This window comes from Bubalus kerabau, chromosome 4 (genome assembly GCF_029407905.1).
Source record: "Bubalus kerabau isolate K-KA32 ecotype Philippines breed swamp buffalo chromosome 4, PCC_UOA_SB_1v2, whole genome shotgun sequence".
Classification (NCBI taxonomy): domain Eukaryota; kingdom Metazoa; phylum Chordata; class Mammalia; order Artiodactyla; family Bovidae; genus Bubalus; species Bubalus kerabau.
The window spans coordinates 173,624,855-173,637,268 of record NC_073627.1 but is presented as its reverse complement, the minus strand read 5'-3'; the positions used below and the strand labels follow the sequence as shown (position 1 = coordinate 173,637,268).

At 44.2% G+C, this 12,414-nt stretch overlaps 1 protein-coding gene and 1 long non-coding RNA gene across 2 annotated transcripts in view; one reads left to right on the top strand and one right to left on the bottom strand.

Moving 5' to 3' along the window:
* Positions 1–12,414, bottom strand: part of TMEM268 (transmembrane protein 268) — a 42,703-nt gene that overhangs the window by 4,320 nt on the left and 25,969 nt on the right. The gene's annotated exons all lie outside the window — the stretch shown is intronic.
* LOC129650694 (uncharacterized) lies at positions 1,843–4,565 on the top strand. The gene is made up of 3 exons (XR_008713935.1): positions 1,843–1,979; positions 2,204–2,286; positions 4,430–4,565. It is a non-coding gene; the product is annotated as an uncharacterized LOC129650694 (long non-coding RNA).

Here is a 12,414-nt window from a genome sequence, read left to right as displayed (position 1 = left end):
AGACTCTGATGCTGGGAGGGATCGGGGGCAGGAGGAAAAGGGAACGACAGAGGATGAGATGGCTGGATGGCATCACTGACTTGATGGACATGAGTTTGAGTGAACTCTAGGAGTTGGTGATGGACAGGGAGGCCTGGCATGCTATGATTCATGGGGTCGCAAAGAGTCGGACACGACTGAGCGACTGAACTAGAACTAGTACTAAATTTTAAAATTAACCTAGGAAAAAAATATAAATTAACATAGGAAGAACGAACACCTCTTCAATTTTTACTCCTCCCATCCACATACAAATGGCTTTTCATTTGTTCAAACCTACTTTTTTGTCTCTCAGGGCTATTTTTCAATGTTCTTCATATAAATTTGGCAAATTTCTTGTTAAATTGGTTACTGCCATGATAGCACAGAGGCCAAGACAGGAGGGGAAGTAGCAGCAGCATTGCCACCCCAGTAGAGAAGGAACTAAAATGGTATAACCCATTTGTAAAGCAATTTGAACCTTTTAAAATTCCACCTCTGATCACTTCATTTGCCAATTACTAGCAGTATCACTTTAGCCAAAATACCTAATAAATTTTGTGCTTCAGTTTCCTCATCTGTAAAATGGGTACAGCAATGACATCTACCTGTGGCACAGCAAACTATTAGCCAGTTCTTCACCTTTCTTAGCCAAGTCTTCTTGGGTGAAGTGTCCTTTCCTCCCCCTTGACTTTGAACTTCATCATATGACCTGCTTTAACCAATGGAAACCTAGTAGATGGGATACCAATAGAAGCTTAGAAATGTGTTTTCACAGTAGGGCTTGCTGTCTCATGCCTCTAGAATCCCCCTGAGAAGAACATGCCCCAGCAACCTATTCCAAGGAAGGAGCTACATGAGGCAGAACCGCCCCAGCCAGCCTGATGAACATCGGCAGACGCCATGGCATCGTGAACCGAGGGAAGGTCAACGGGAGAGAGGGTCAGTAAACCTCCTCCCCCTTCTTTAACTCTGTGGTCCAGTCAAACCCTTCTGTCCCCAACATTCCCTGGTTCTCAGGCTCTGTGACGTCACAGACAGTCCCATCTCTGCTCTGCCAGCTGCAGGTGAGAGGGGCTCAAAGGTTGGGCCTGAGAGCAGGAAGAGTACTTTTCTGTATTTAAAGGGACAACATCTCCATCACTCCTAGGCACCTATCCACTTTGCTCCGGAAGCAGACACCATTACTCTTCGAATGACCCCACTGTTTCTCTCTCTGGGTCCCAATCTCCCCACCTGTGCTGAATGACCCCTAAGGGCTCCTCCAGCTCTAGGAGTCTTCCCCTCTGACCTCACTGATCTTTCTCGTTCTGGTTGAAGTGCTGTGGGGTCACGGGAGACCTGAAGTTCACAGCCCACTGGGGGCAAACCAACGGCCCTTTTCTTTAGCTCCTGCTTCCATCTAGAGGCTGTCATTGGTAGTGCAAGGAACACCACACCCACCCCACCCCAGCCAGCATTTCTCCTGGGAAGACAAAGCCCATGCAGATAAACTCGAGGATGTGTTGGAATGCGCCAAGGGCTCTGCAGAAGAATGAACAGGGACTGCCAGGGGAGGGGGGAGGGCCATTTAAATAGGGTAAATAATTCAGGTGACTTGGCCAGAAGACCTCACCAGAAAGATGACCTTTAAGCACAGCCTTGAAAGAGGGAGGGGTGAGCTTGCGGATCTCTAAGGAAGGGCGTTGCAGGCCAAAGGTGGAGCATGGAGCATGGCAAAGGCAGTCGTGGTGGGGTGTTGGGTGCAGCTGGATAAAGGAAGGATGAGAGGAGACCGCAGGGGTAGCAGTGAGACTGTGAATTTTTGAGGGAAGTCCCAGAGAAGGACTTCAGCATTTCCTCTGCCTCACACAAGAAGCCAAGGAGCAGAGGGGTGACACGATCGGACTTACACTCTCAGCTGTGTTGACACTAATGGAGACTGGGCTGGGAGAGGCCAGGAAGCCATTGCAATAATTCAGGTGAGAGATGGTGCTGGCTGGGAAGGGTGGGGAGCCGGTGCCCACGGTGAGGCCAGGAAATGAAGCCAGTGTGACGCTAGTAAAGACAGCCACCAAGACAGAAATTCCCAGAGTGCGGCTTTGGCCAGAGAGAAGAGGGAGCAAGGGCAGGAGATGACCAGGCATCTGGGAGAAAGAAAGGAGAAACTGGGACTGAGACAAGGACTTGCCGCTTGTGTCATCAGAGCCGGAAGGATCCCTGGAGAGAAGGTGCAGCCCAAGTGCCTCCTATTACAGACGGGAGCCTGGACTCAGAGCTACTGAGCAGGTGAGTGATGGAAGCAAGAGTTGAAGGAGCAAGGCTGAGCTGCGTTACCTATTCCAGTGGGACTGGAAAAAGTATGCACACTGAGCCAGCATCTATACGCACCTGCTACCCCAGTGGTCACTGTGCATAGTTAATCACTTACTCCTTTAAGGTGGGTGCCACTCAACACTAGTATTTTCCAGGCAGGAAAGTGAGGCTCAAAGAGATTACAGAATCCACCCAAGAGCACAGACCTAGAAAGCAAAAGACAGATCTGACCCCTAAGCATAGGCTGGCCTGTGGGCGCTGCCAAAAGCCCTGGCAGAGAAGGGACTGGCTTTCTCTGGCTGTAGTCTTCTATTCATTTAGGAAACAGCCTTGTCCAGAGAACTGGGCCAGACTCTAAGATCTACTGATTTCAATAAGGCGACCCTGGGGTAAAGACTGGGCCTCCCAGGTGGCGCTAGTGGTAAAGAACTCGCCTGCCAATACAGGGGGTGCAGGAGCACAAGGGTTCCCTCCCTGGGTCGGGAAGATCCCCTGGAGGAGGGCATGGCAACCCACTCCAGTATTCTTGCCTGGAGAATCCCCATGGACAGAGGGGTCTCAAAGAGTCGGACCTGACTGAAGCCACTGAGCACGCACACACGTGGTAAAGACTGGCAGAGCAGAAGCAGTACTTCCCATGGTTAAGTGAATTTTGGGCAGAAGAGGGCATGGATCTGCTGGAGCCACAGGAGATTTGGGAGAGAAGAGGGGCGTGATATCTTGGGGGAGGCTAGTCCAGTATGACCCACTGCTTAAATAACAATGGGCTTCTGGATTGAGGCCCAGAACCAGACATGGCAGTGCCCTTTCCTCTTCCCACCACCCACCAAAGCATGGTGTCAAGGATCTTTTGTTGCTGCTGCCCCGATGAGGGGTCTTCCACCACAGGTAGCTCCTACAGTCAAAATGCCTGCCAACAGCGTCACCCACGGACCTTTGGTAGGTTCCACGCATGGGTGTTGTAGTGCTTTGGTAAAAACACCGAATCATTTCTCTGGACTTCTGACTCCCCACCCAGCTTCTGCTCTGGGTCATTTCAGATTTCTTTCAAGTCTTTTGGGGGTGTGGTAAGGGATTTTTTTTATTCAAACCTATAACAGCACAGCTAAAAACTACATCAGTTATTAAATAGACACTTACTCCTTGGAAGGAAAGTTATGACCAACCTAGATAGCATATTAAAAAGCAGAGACATTACTTTGTCAACAAAGGTCCATCTAGTCAAGGTTATGGTTTTTCCAGTGGTCATGTATGGATGTGAGGGTTGGACTATAAAGAAAGCTGAGTGCCAAAGAATTGATACTTTTGAACTGTGGTGTTGGAGAAGACTCTTGAGAGTCCCTTGGACTGCAAGGAGATCCAACCAGTCCATCCTAAAGGAGATCAGTCCTGGGTGTTCATTGGAAGGACTGATGTTGAGGCTGAAACTCCAATACTTTGGCCACCTAAGGAGAAGAGCTGACTCATTGGAAAAGACCCTGATGCTGGGAGGGTTTGGGGGCAGGAGGAGAAGGGGATGACAGAGGATGAGATGGTTAGATGGTATCATTGACTCAATGGACATGAGTTTGGGTGAACTCCAGGAGTTGGTGATGGACAGGGAGGCCTAGCGTGCTGCGGTTCATGGGGTTTCAAGGGGTCGGACACAACTGAGCGACTGAACTAAACTGAACTGATGACGGACTTAAGCCCTACATACCAGTCAGAGCTCAGTCTCAGCTACTTACTGTGCATGTCTCTGAATCTCTCTCTGAGCTTCAGCGTCTTCTCTGCAAAATGAGGATCATGACAATATACCACCTGCTTTTCAGGCTGTTAGGAAGATGAAATGAAGCGACATATATAAATGACTACAGCCCCACCCCAGCACTCAGTAGATGGTAACTGTGTATCCGTCAGAGTCAGGGCCAGACAGGCTGTGCTAAAGTGACAAAGAAATTCTAAGATCTCAATTCCTTAACCCAATTTGAGGTTATCTGTAGCTCGAGCAAGCAGAATATTTTTTTTAAGTCACTAATAATATGCAAATATCCCAAGGAGGATATGACCAAGACCATTTATTCACATGTAATTCAAAGCCTTTACCCGGGATAAATATTTTCCTCCACTCTTTCAGATCTGAATGCAGACCCTCAAAGAAATAATATGTCAACAAGATACCAACATCGTCATCACCATCACTTCAACAATTTTGCGCTGAAGAAGTGTGTTCCTGGGAGACCCTGATTTGTATAGATGGCAGCCCCTCGCATGCGTGTGAGGCTGCACGGTCACTAGAGTGTCTCCAGGAGGAAGAGGGTGGTGAACAGAGACCATGAAGACTGATTCAGAAACTCTCCAAGAGGAGCAGGTGATGTCTGAGCCATCCCTGTGCCACCAGCAAGAATCGCCTCAGCTCCTGGAAAAACTCTTAGGAGCTGCCTCCAATTAAAGTCCTTAGTTGCATCGTAGGCCTGTGTTCTTCCTCTTTTTTTCCGCTCTCCCAGCCCTATTTCTGAGATCTCCTTGAGTAGGGGACAATTAGAATCTGGCATCCCTGATGACAAAATGAGGTTTGATAAATGTCCATCCACAGAGGAATGGATAAAGAAGATGTGGTACATATATATACAAGGGAACATGACTCAGCCATTAAAAAGCGAAATAATGCCATTTGCAGCAACATGGATGGACCTAGAGATTGTCATATTGAGTGAAGTCAGACAGAGAAGGAGAAATGTTGTATGACATCCCTTAAATGTGGAATCTAAAGAGAAATTATACAAATGAACTTACTTACAAAACAGAGACTCACAGTCTTAGAGAACGAACTTGTGGTTGCTGGGGTAGAGGAAGGATGAGGTGAAGGGATAGGGAGTTTGGGATGGACGTGTACACGTTGCTGTATTTTAAATGGATAACCATCAAGGACCTACTGTATATTATTAAAAAAAAAAAACTAAGTAAAAGAAAACAACAAGGAAATGAGGCTTGATTCTAAAGCACTTTCAGTCACTCCTCACCCACCTGATGAAGGGCTTGGGAGAGGCTGGTCAGCGTGACGGGCAGCTCTAAATAGACGTGGCAATGCCTGTCTGGAGCTGGAGGGCACAATACTGCTCGCCTGCGCAGGACTCGATTTGGTGCTCGGGGCCCTGGTGAACAGCGGGGCAGGAAGCACAAAGCTCTGCAGGCAGCAGCCCTATAGAGATGCAGCACATAGCGCATGCAGATGTAGGAAGCTGTCTGTGCTAAAACACAGAGCCTGCCAACATGAGTAACATGCAAGAGCCCCCAGGTGGCTTCAACTTTAGCCAGGGAGCCCGGCACAGAAGCACGTGGCTTCACATAGCAGACCACGATTTGGAAACAATAGCACTGGGAAATCTGGCAACCAACGTGGGGGGCGTGGTGGAAGGCTTCCTGGTGCTTGAGCTTCCTGAGAGTCAAAGGGAAAGAGGAGGCGGGAACGGTATTTCAGAAGAGGGGAACAAAATAGGCAAATCTGGGAAATAGAGACACAAGCTGATAGGAGTACAAGGTGGTGAAGTTCGATGTTTGGAAAGATGAAAGTGAAGACCTGAGCCAGGGCGTGGGGGGAGGTGAGGGGAACAGAGCGTTAAGAATCTTAAATCCAGGAAAAGACAGTTAGACTCTGTCTGGAAGGTAATGGGGAGTCAAGAAAGGTAATGTTTCGGCAATAGTTACATAGCCATATTTCTAGTTTTTGCAGTGTGAACGTGGTGAGTTGTTAAGGCAACATTTACTCCTTGTGTCTGCCCCCAGCACAGAAGAATAAGGGAAGAGGATGTCTTACACCAGGATATCATAGATTACAATTCATACCTACAACAGAAAGGTCATCCTGGCTGCAATTTGAAGGATGTGCTATTTGTAAAGGAGTGTGAGCAATCCTGGTAATGTATAAATCCGGTATATTGCTTACTTTTCTAAGTACTTTATAAGTATCAATTCACTTAGCGTAACAATCCAACAAGGACAGTACTGTTACTGCTCTGTTTTTACAAGTCAGGAAACTGAGATACAGTGCCTAAGTCTCTGCAAACTACACTAATAGTATCAGGGCTGAGATTTGAACCCGGGACTCCTGGTTCCAGATTCAGTACTCTTAACCAACCGGTTATGCTGCCCTTCACAATGATGGTAGAATGGCAGTCAGTGATTGCTTTTGGCTCCCAGCGGACTGTTTGTTGCCTGCTCTTCAAACCTGGTGCTGGGCCCTTTGAAATCTTTCCCCTCGGCAGCTAGTGCAATGCCATGCTTTGTCATTACGGGGTGGTACAGACAGTGGTAGACACAGGGCTCTCCTTCTGCTCTGGGGAGCTCCTCTTAAGAAGGCTCCTGTAGCAGCTCCTTGGGTATCTGGCTCTGGCAGTTCACATGGCTTCTCCCGCACCCAGATCCAGAAGCATGTGGTGGTGGTCAGTAACACTTAGCAGCCAGCAGCTTCTCCCATGCCTTCCCCCAGCAAATGGAGCAGTGCCTCCATCTCTCCGTGACAGCTAGAGATATCTACCTATCTATCTAGCACCCTAGAGGGCACATTTCTAGAACATTCTGTCAACATCGCATCTCAGACACTTCTCTGCATCCAGGGGGCCATAGCCATATCATTTCCAAGGTCCATACTTCAGCTAGGGATGGAGCGGGGGTGGGAGGGGGTCTCTTCCTTGGGGGCTCTATCTCAGCCCTTTGGTGGTGGCTATGCCTTAGATCTGCTATTTCTATATTCTTTATAAGAGATTACTTCTTATTAACTAATCCATTATTTCAACCCCCCATTAAAGTTAGTAATTCTCTATATTAAATGCCCTATATTCAAATGACTGTGTGTTTTCTGTCTTCTGATTGGCCCCTAACTGATACATCCAAAAAGAGGCTGCCTAAGCAATCAGGACAGACAGTGACATAGGTATGCACTAGGTCAGCAGCTCTAGGATGGAGAAGAGAGTCCCAAGTCACAATATATATCTCAGGTAAAGCCACACTCTAACTCAGAACCGTATAGGGAAGAAGATTCTGCACAGTGAGGTTCTTGATTTCTTTTGCAAAGCACAGAACTGAGAAAAGGGCGGCAGTGAGGCCAAGTTGACCGTGCACAGGCGATCGTGTCATCTTGGGCTATCTCAGCTAGAGGAGCCTATGGGACATCTAGGTGGCCACATCCAGAACAGCTTTAGAAATGTGTAGCAGGAAAAGGTAAAAGAACAATGGCTGGAAGGGAACCTCCAGAAAGCCCTAGGTTCCTCATGTCTTGGAACTGTTTCCTGCAACAGATACAGCACGTGATCTGCACATAAAAGAGGCTCCGTAAATGTCATCTCCTGCACTGAGAAGCCACTTCACAGAACCTGTCAAATGGCTCTTGGCCTCAGGATGATATCTTTCTTTAGAGGATTTTCAAATAATAAAAATAATAAGGAAGCCACAGTTGGGCCTCACCTCTGACTATGGCACATTAGCTGGTATCAGACTAACCCTCCTGCTGAGAGTAGCTTAAAAGCCTGTGGTTTCTTTTTCCTTAAATCTGTCTGAATGTATCAGAGAGCTACCAAGGCAGTGAGGACTTGAGGGGCCAAGATCCTGGAGAGAAATGAAGTCCAGAGAGATGAAATGGACATCAAGGTCTTCTTACCTACTCCAGGCACTTGCCAATTCCTAAAAACAGTCTAGAAGGCTGAAAAAGTGGGCGGAGCTTCCAGCAGAATCACAGCTTTGAGGCTGGGGGCTCACCCTGGAGGAAAAGGATTGGCTGTTAAAAGCTTTTATAAAATAGGTTTCTAGTTAAAGTTCCTGAAGAGCGAGGACCTGAAAATCAATGCTAACCAGAAACAGACTAAATCTCACTAGGACTAAAACCCAGAGTCAAACTATTTCAACTTTACCTTTCTCAGAAGCAAAAATAAATCCTTTCTGAAGGAATATCCAGAGTCTTGTACATTTCTTCAATCCTTCATTTTTTTTAAGAGTCTAGCATTCAATCAAAAATTACCAGGCATACTAGAAGATCAGATCAACTGACCAAAAACAAAAGGAACATATTTACAGAAGAACCAGATATTGGAATTAGCCGATGTGGACTACTGAAGAAAAAAAATTTTTAATATTAAAAAAAATATATTGAAGAAAATAGATGATAGGATGGAAAATTATATCTGAGAACTGTAAACTATTTTAAAAATTAATTAAAAACTATAGGACTGAATATTACAATAGCTGAAATTAAGAACTCAACTGAAAGGACTTCCCTGGTGGTCCAGTGGTTAAGACTCTTCATTTCCTGTGCAGGGGGCTGCAGGTTTAATCCCACGTCTGGGAACTAAGATCCCCACATGCTGCATGATGTGGCCAAGAAAACAACAACAAAATCAAACAAACAAAAAACAAAAGAGAGTAAAAGTAATGGAGTGGAGATAAGTCAGTAAAAAAAAAAAAAAAACTCATACTAAATCTTGAAGAACCAAAAGAACAGAAAACACAAGAGTCTTAGAGATACAGTGATAAGACTTTAACACACATATCCTTAGAGTCCTAGAAGGAGACAAGAAAAAAAAAAAAGAAAGGTAGAAGCTATGATGAAAAATACTATGTCCCAGATTTCAAGATGTGCTCTGAACCCCAAACAGGATAAATATAAAGAAATCTATACCTAGGTAGATCAAAATACAATTGCTGAAATGCAAAGCAGAGAGAAAACTTTAAGAACAGCACAGAACTGACAAGTAGTGAAAGCCAATGACATCTTCCAAAGGTTGGGGGCAGAGGGAGTGGGGTAAGCTGTAGTACTCTGGAATTCTTGACTTCCCAAAAATTTCTTTCAAAAATAAAAACACAATAGAGACCTCTCAGCAAACCAAAACTCACTCTGTCACCAGAAGATCTGTACTGGAAGGAAAATACTAAGGGTGCTTTTAAATATAGTTAACACTATGCTACAGAACAATTCCAAAGGTAGTTTCTGGAGAAGGTGAAAGAGTCTAGATTAATGTGTAGAAATGCAGGAAGGGACAAAGAGTACCAACAAAGTAACACATGAAGAATAACAGAAAGTAAAGATGTGGATAAACCTAATGAACACCGACTATATAAAACATTAATAATGATGTCTGTTGTGGTTTACCATACAGCAAGAATTGAAACTCATTATAACCAGAGCATCACAGGCAGAAAAGGTGAGAGAGTTCTGAACTCTTTGGATTGTCCAGAAAGTGGTAGAAGGATTCTCTTGTAACATACTTGAATGAGTCAAGAATGTATGTTGTAATTTAGGGTACCACTAAGGGAGAAGAATGCATACCTCACAAGCTAATAATACACAAATCACAAAGCCTTAATGCAAATGAAGGCAAAAGAGTACAGAAAAAAGAACACAGAAAGGGAGAACCAGTAGAAAGTAAATAGTAAGATGGACTATTTAAGCTCAAATCTATTTAACATATCAGGAAACACACTAGACATAGCATAGTAAATATTGTAGTTAAAAAACAAAGACTGAATATTTTTAATCCCATGTTTATAAGAGGGGTATCTTAAATATAGGGATAGAGATAAGTTGAGACTAAAATTACGAAGAGATATACTATATAATCACTAACCAAAAGAAAGCTAATGTATCAGACAAAGTAGATTTTCAATTCAAAAATCTAGTAGAGATAAGGAGGGACATTTCATCAAGATAAAAGGGTCAAATCAGGCAGTTTTAATGATTCTAAATGTGTATGCATGGAATAAGAACAAAATTTGTCAGAAGTGAGTTAAAATACATGTTCACACAAAAACCTGTACACAATTGCTCATAGCAGCATTATTCGTAATAGGCAAAAAGTAGGTTCACTACCCCAAATGATGAATGGATAGACAAAATGTGGTGTATAAAAGAAATGGAATATTACAGGGTCATTAAAAAGGAGTAAAGTACTGATACATGCTACAATGTGGATGAATCTTGAAAATATTATGTTTCATGAAAAAACAGTCAGACCTAAAAGCCACAAACTGCATGATTCCGTTTATACGAAATGTCCAGAACTGGAAAATCCATAGAGAGAAAAAGTAGATCAGTCATTGTCAAGTGCTGGGGAGAAGGCATAGGGGGTGACTGAATGGGTAGGGGGCTTTTTTTGGTGGGGAGAGGAAGAGGTGATGAAAATGTTCTAGAATTAATTAGTGGTAATGTTTGTGTAATCTTGTGAATATACGAAATATAACTGAATTTTATTCTTTAAAATGGTGAATTTTATGGCATATTAATTACATCTCAATATTTTAAACTCAGCAACTAAAACAAGAAAACTTGTCAAAAGCCAAAGGAGGAAACAGAAAATCTACAATCCTAGTTGGAAACTTTCCTCTCTTGATAGAACCAACCAACCAAATTCAGTAAGGATATAGATTTGAATAACGTAAGTAACATCTTACCAAATAGACACAGATAGAAAACAGCATGTAGCAGCTAAAGAAAAGACAGCGTTGGATGACGGAGGCCTTACTAGGGACCACACTATGAACCAGACCTGTGCTTTCCATGCATCACCTCAACTCATCTCCCTGTCATCACACACGCCCTTAACAGATGAGAAGCAACAGAGGGTGAGCATCCAGAATCTCCAACCAGCTTGTTCTTAAAACCCCGCTAGGCTTCTTCCAGTACTGAATTTCAGAGAGATCAGACTGGAATCTTTATTCTCATAAGTACACCTCACGGTGCTGGGGTAACTGAGCTCTGATGCAGAATGAATAAACATGAACTGTTAATGAACAATGTCATCCACAGAAACATACCTGAGGCACCTACAGCACACAAGACATCGTGAGAGAGAAAAAATAATAATGGCAGCCACAATTTATTGAGATTTTACTCAAGTTTGCAACTCACAGTTGTAAGCACTTTACAGTATTTTTCCTATCATTTAATCTTCACAATCAGTTGCCAGGTAGGCACACTTATCCCCACTCCACCTTAGAGGACTGAGACCCAAGGATGGGAGGCACCTCCCCTAAAGTGGCAGTCCTTGGATTTGAATACATGCGGCTCTGGAATCCAAGCCCTCCGCTCCCACTTCACAACACAGCACCATCTTCACCAACACCATACTTATCATTAACATAGAACCTTGAAACAGCCCACACGCTCTTTTATGGAATCTCATCTTCACAGCAACCTTGTAAGGTCTAGGCAAGACAGAGATCACAGAACTTTCTAAAAGAAGAAATGAGGCTTGAATGCAAAGAGATGTATCTTATGGTCATACCTGAATGGCCCATCTGCCCAGTGAGACCACCAGAAACTCTACAGAGAGGGAAAGGCCGGAAAGAACACATCAAGGGCCCTTTAAGGAGAAACTGCTGTTTTCTCAAAACACACACATTTTTATTCTCTATTATTATACTTACCAGGGCTTTGTGGTTGGATGATAAACGTGGGCTTCTACTGGTCACAGTCACAGCCCACACTTCCTCTGTGGCAGGTGGAAGAAGGCAGTGATCACTTTTATGAATAAATCTCATTAAGCAAAGCAGGCCATGGCATTGGCCGAAGAGAAATGCTTAAAACAGCCATTTCTAAGAGCTGGTCTATGCTCACGCTTTCTCTTCTCTGGCCCAGAGAAAATGGTCAGATTCATCTCTTACATGGTAAGTCAGCCACATAATTACAGTTCATGTTCACTAGAGTCATTTATAGAGTGAACTGACATTCAGAGAGGTTAACCTAGCCAAGGTCACACTGCTAAGAAGAAGCAGATCTAGGATGAGAATCCAGGTCTCCTACAACCCCATCCAAATGATTATCAAGCCTGGGGCACCTTATCTGTGTGAAGCTATAGAACCTTTCTACATGTAGACAAAGGCATAACAGACAGAAAGGCCAAGGGCAAGAATGGAACAGAAAATGCTAGAACTTTCCAGATATTTGACTTTGAAAGGGCCAATTAAAAAAAAAGAAAAATCCAAGCTACCCATTATACAGATGTGTAAACTGAGGACCAGCCAAAAATTACATAGCTAAAAGTGTCAGTTCAAGACCAGAACCCCAGTCTGTGCCAACTCTACTCATCATTCAACTGAGTACAAAGAGTGTTTTGCAAAAGCTATTATTGAGGT